Raw genomic sequence first — 6,000 nt, 5'->3', positions numbered from 1 at the left:
AGCCAGATCCCCACAGCAACCTCCCCCTCTCTGCTCTTTGGGATTTGCTTTCAATTTTTTTTTTAACCCAGTTCTGTAAATTTGTCCTTAATTGAAATGCACCAGGGTCTTCCTCCCTCCCTCCCATCTTAGTCTGCACGTCCCGCCTACTCCTTCCCACTTCCATCCTCACAGAAAACAATCCTGGGAGTGGCAAGGAGGTGTAGTAGAGCAGGAGAGCCTAAGCCAGGATCCGAATCCCACCGCGCCACCTAGTGGCCGTGCGGTCATTGGCAACCCACCTTCGGAATCGCACTTGGCTTCGAAATCTAGGGATGGCGCAGTCGGCCTAAGAGGATTATTTGAGAATAAAGGGAAATACTACATGTGGCATTGTTTTGTAAAGTGTTGATTACTACTTTCAGGTTACAATAACTAGCAAATCTCCTTTCTTTGCCAGTCTGGGCTGGAATTCTCTTGCTTGAAGATGTAAGTACCACCAACATGACTTCAAACTGATGTCCCTGGTCTAATTTTCAGCCATCTCCACCCACCCTCCCTGTCTGCTGCCATCCAGGGCTAAGCTCAGACCAACACTCAGGATCAGCGCAAAGGCCATAAGTGGCAACAACAAACCAGCAAAATGACTAACATTGGGAACTGGGAAAAACCTCTGATGGCAATGAACGCAGCAGCAAATCCAAAGAAAACGCACATCTGAAAGACTGGAGTCTCAAGGATGCGGAAGACAAAAGTACCGACTGAAACAACGGACATGGGAAAGGTAGTTTCAGACAGAGCCTCATGGTCCGTCCCAAATCCACCTCAGAGACCTTGTTTTCTTAAGGACACCAGTCTGGAAACCTTTTTAGACTCCACTATCGATGTTCTGTGAAAGTAAGGAAAGAAATGAATTTTTATTGAGGAAGAAGTACAATTCTGTAATTTTGTTCTGAATGTTTTCTATCCTGAGATTCCTTACCCATCAGGGAAATAGATTCTTGTACTTTCAATGGCTGGCTGAGAGTGTGATGGAAAATTTATATAAAGCTGGGGCCCTGAGGAGACCTCAGGGATAAAGTTATATCCCCAAGGCTGTAGTTTTATCAATTTTTATCTCTCGTCTGGTGGTTATGGATGCAACTAGCCATGAATACAAAAAGGCTTCTGCTTGGAGGTGCTCCTGGCATTTTCTCAAAGAATGATTTTTTTTTTTTTTAACAGCTGTAGCACCAACCACTGACCAAGTTAGAATCCATCCAGTCATGGTCATGGCCATTCGACCTCAAGTCAAAGGAGCATGCTTCCGAAAATCTCTGCACATCATGTGTGCAGTGATGCTTGCTGGTTTGACCCAGGATCCTTTCAACCAACTGGACAGAATTGTTCCTAAGGACACCGACACCACTGTCTATTTCCAGAGCCATGCTCAATGGTGGCCCTGATCTTGGTTTGTTGAGGGGGAAAGCAGTTGTAAGTATTTTTTAAAAACCTAGGAACTTGCCTACAGGTGGGCTGGCAGTCAAGAAATAATTTGCTTTCTTGGAACATGACATTTAAGAGGGGTTTTTTGATCAGGAGATCATATCAAGTCACTTGCCAAGGTACTGAACAGTGTTTCTTGAAGTAGAAATGCTTTCTGATAAAATTACTAGTGTTGTCCATTAGGGTAAAAATCCCATCTTCCTTCTCTCTAACTAAGGTATCTTGTTTAGAGCGCTAGCGGTAAATTTAGGATTTCAGCCCTGCCAAACACGTGAGCTGATGGGCTCTAAACGTCTCAGAAACATTATTTATTGACCCTTAAACATCCATATCGTATGCTCGCCTTAAATTGGAGCAGGTTCAAATTTTTCTATCTTCAGTTTATACATACATAAAAGCAGAGAAAAGACAGATAATACAAAGATCAACTGGAAGAGAACAAAATCACCTTGTATTTTGCAGACAGTTTCTCTCAAGGATGGTATTTTGGGGCTAAGCTATTGCTCAATCAAGGAGATAGGAGAAGTGTCACTATCCTATTAACCTGCTCATCTCCTTTACATAGTAAAGTGTACCCTTGGGCCAAGCAGGAATTTATCCAATAGAGGATATATTCCTGGCACTGGAGAGGGAGGAAGAAACACAGCTACTGTTCTCAAGAAATGAACAGCCAAGCAGATAGCCTTCACCGTGCCTCATCCATAAAGTGGGGATAATACAGCTTGCTTTAAAGGTGTCATATGAAGATAAAATAAAACAATGGCATACAAACTTCCAGTTACAAAATGAGTAAGTCACAGGGATGAAAAGTACAGCACTGAGAGTATAACACTGTAATAACTTTATATGGTGACAGGTGGCAACTATGTGTTCAATCAGTAGGTTACACACCTGAAACTAATAGATCACTCTACGCCAATTACAGATGAAAAGGAAATATGAAATGTAGCTAAATGAAATAGCATAAATAAACCAAACAGTATGAAACATAAAACTAACATGAAATCTTGCAAATTCTTTGGCTTCACACGCTTAACACTTAACAGCATTGGGCATCCTCATTCCTGCCTGTGAGTGACGTTAGGAACAAACTTGGCTGGTGTTCCTGAATGGATTACAGATGGCAAGGTTAGGAGTTTATTCTCTGCAAAGAGAATCTCCACTTGGCTGGTTCCCATAAAGCCGCAGTGACTTTATTAGGAGAGTCAGTGGGTTAACATTTACACGGAAGTGAGTTCCAGCGTGGTGGAGAGGATGAAATGTAAGACAAACAAACAGACCCCAAAGGAACTGGGAAAGGAGCAGAAGAAAACACGGCCATGTATTTTCCTGTTCTTTGGGTGGGGAAAACGTCTCTAAACGTGACAAATTCCAGGAGGAAATATTTGAATGAGGATAAATTCGCCTTTATAAAAATGTTACCCGTTCACATGTCCAAAAACCACTGCCGGTAAAAGAGAAATGAAAAAGTGGGGGATAAAAATCTGTGTGACACGTGTAAGAGACAAAACTTTTCAAATCAAGAAGATTTGATAACAAGCTCAATAGAAAAATCATTAAGGACGTGAAGAGACAATTCACAATTATGGAGAAAATCCAAGTCCAGTAACATTTGAAGAGATGGCTAACAATAAATTTAAAATGACAATAAAGAAGTAGAGAGCCATTTATCAAAAGACTTGGCAAAGCTTTAAAAGGTGGATAATGCCCCACGGAGGAGAAGGGGTAGAAAGCCACACAGCCTCACATACTCTCGGAAGAAATGTGAGTTCACATAACCTGTAGTGGTTCAAGTTAGTGGCATAATCTTTGACTAAGAAATGGTCCTTCTAGGGATTTATCCTGAAGTAATATTCGGAATGACAATGCAAACGTAGAGATTTGTGAATATTTATTCACTGCTACTATAGTAGATAAAATTGGGAATACTTTGAGACAAAGTAAGACAGTTAAATTAGAAGTTTAAAACCAATATTAAAATCATTAAAATAAAAATGAAAGCATTATCTAAAAAAAAAAAATTGGGAATACCCCCAGTGCCCACCAATAGAGAATTCAGCACCGTTGTTGCCATGCAGGCCAGATCATTCTTGGGGAAACAAGGGGTCCTGCCCTCTCAGAGGCTGAGCTCCCTCCCTGCCCCCCACCATTCCATGCCACCAGCAGCTGGTACCCAATTACAAGCAACAAAAATTTATCTGCACATCGCCCGTTGTCACCTGGGAAGTGAAATCAACCCCCCCACTCAGGAATCACTTACATAAGTGAATAGGATGGAGACTTTAGAAAGAATGTTGTCAGAGCCACTCGCCCTGATGTGGAAAGGCAAGCATGGGATACAGTTAAATTAGACGAGAGACTGTGGCACATTATGTGCTATGTAATCTGATCTTCACAAATACATATAATTTTTTTAAAGATTTATTTATTTATTTGACAGAGAGAGAAATCACAAGTAGGGAGAGAGGCAGGCAGAGAAAGACGGGGAAGCAGGCTCCCTGCTGAGCAGAGAGCCCGATGTGGGGCTTGATCCCAGGACCCTGAGACCATGACCTGAACCAAAGGCAGAGGCTTAACCCACTGAGCCACCCAGGCGCCCCCACAAATACATATACTTTTGCACGATTATTTGTGCATGCTGCTGGGTCCCCAGGAAAACATCAGGGAGAGCCCTGGTAAAGTCATGGTCAACAGGGATGATCCTGAACTTCTCATCCTAGATGTGAAGAATGTCTGTGTTTGATATGAACAAGTCACATGACCTCTCTGAGTCTCCAGATCTCTCCTCTCTCTGCCATGTCATCCAAATGATAAAGGACTTGTGAGGAAGACATTCAGAAAGTGACAAGGAGCACTTGTGGGGAGCACAACACAACATACGCAGTTGTCAAATCACCATGTCATACACTTGCAACCAGCAATGTTGTGTGTCAGCTGTACTTTGATTTTAAAAAATGATAGTCATTTTGTAAGAATATTCGGTCTCTGAAAGACATCTAACTTTGGCTTTGAGGCCATTGTTTTTAAACTTTGGCAAAAGAGATTCGTAATGATTCCTAGAAGAATTTTTCTGAGGGCAAAATTCCTATTTCAGAGCCCATCAGCAGACACCCCTCAGCTTACCCCTCATGACTGCCCTTTCCGTGACTGCCTGAGCTGCCCTTCTGCTGTATATACTCGGTGTTTCTCTTTGTGGCAATTCCTTTATTTCTGCACTGACTTTAAAAAAAAGAAAAGAAAACGTGACCTTGGAACTTGGGACAGACAAACCACTGAAAACATGAAGGTCTCTAGTGTTTGTTTTATCCTGTTTGGTATCTATGTTACGGACTATAAAAGAGAATAATTTTCTTGGCTTTTGTTGTTTAAAAATAGGCAATGATGATCAGAGTTCTCGGAATTTAAAAATGTCTCAAGCTCAGGGAATGATGGAGGTCGGGCAGCAAATACAACTTGTCCTTGCTGATCTATTTCTAAATGAAAATGGAGAGGGTGCGCACGTTAGCTGTCTGATTCTCTGGGCCTTCAGTGGCAAATAAAAGAATCTATTTGATCGAGAACTTTCTTTAACAGAAGACCCCATCTGTGATAGAAAGAACAAAATTAACTGTTATACTTCATTTGTTTTCATTATCCACAAAACAGCATGTCTCTGAGATCAAACAGATTTCACTCTTTTCCTCTTAATGCAGCTACGGCAAGTCTCAGAGAGGAGAGTTTCTCTTGCAGGCCTGAGAGCCTGGAGGGAATAGGGTAGGGAGGGCATCAGATCCAGGATTTAAACCCAAATTAGATAACAGGATAGTACTTAAAGGAGAAATTGTTCAAGAGATATCACTAAACTCCTAGAAATGTTGAATGCGGAAGAGGCCTTCTTGGAAATGATGGGAGATTAGGTTATTGGATGAAGGAAGATTAGACAAAAACTCCAATTATGTTCCAACCGAGACAGCTATATTCTGCTGAATTTTGTGCTCTCTGTACAAGCAACTGGGGATTAATTTCAGAGGACCCTCCTTCAGTAAGTTCTCTTATTTAATACCAGAAGCAACTCTGAATCATTCAAAAGTGAGTCACAAATAGCTAGCCCAGAGTAGATTTTTGTTACTAAGAGTAGCTACCTTGAATAAAAAGTAGCACAGGGGAATCTCATTTCGTGCCATGGCAGAAAGGCTACCTAAGTCGGGACAGACTCCAACTCTCCACTTCCGCTCTGGTGATGCAACGGGCCACTTGCTCATCTTCTCCCACCCCAACAACTACCCCCCCCACCCCGCTGCCACCACCCCACTGCCTCTGCGGCATCAAACTTTCCTGTGAGATCCCATGTGCTCACTTCTCTACAGTCTCCTCATCTGCCCCGGAGATTTCGGGGTTTTTCACATTTGCTTTTTCTATCAATCCACCTGTATTTTTCAATTCTCCACACAGTCCCCTAAATGCATGATCGGTGGGTGGCGCCTGAGTCTCTTTCCAGAAGTGCCATGAGTTTATCAGAATTTTAAAAATTCTTCTGACACATTAGTGGAAGCTTGG

The 6,000-nt window shown here is 42.1% G+C and overlaps 1 pseudogene; it reads right to left on the bottom strand.

Annotated features, from left to right (window-relative positions):
* Positions 1 to 220: 220 nt before the first annotated feature.
* LOC116880841 overlaps positions 221 to 6,000 on the bottom strand; it is a 68,358-nt pseudogene continuing 62,578 nt past the window's right edge.

This window comes from Lontra canadensis, unplaced genomic scaffold (genome assembly GCF_010015895.1).
Source record: "Lontra canadensis isolate GAN:19392208 unplaced genomic scaffold, GSC_riverotter_1.0 scaffold68, whole genome shotgun sequence".
Taxonomy (NCBI): domain Eukaryota; kingdom Metazoa; phylum Chordata; class Mammalia; order Carnivora; family Mustelidae; genus Lontra; species Lontra canadensis.
Note: the sequence above shows the minus strand (reverse complement) of the source record. Positions and strands in the feature narration are given on the sequence as shown.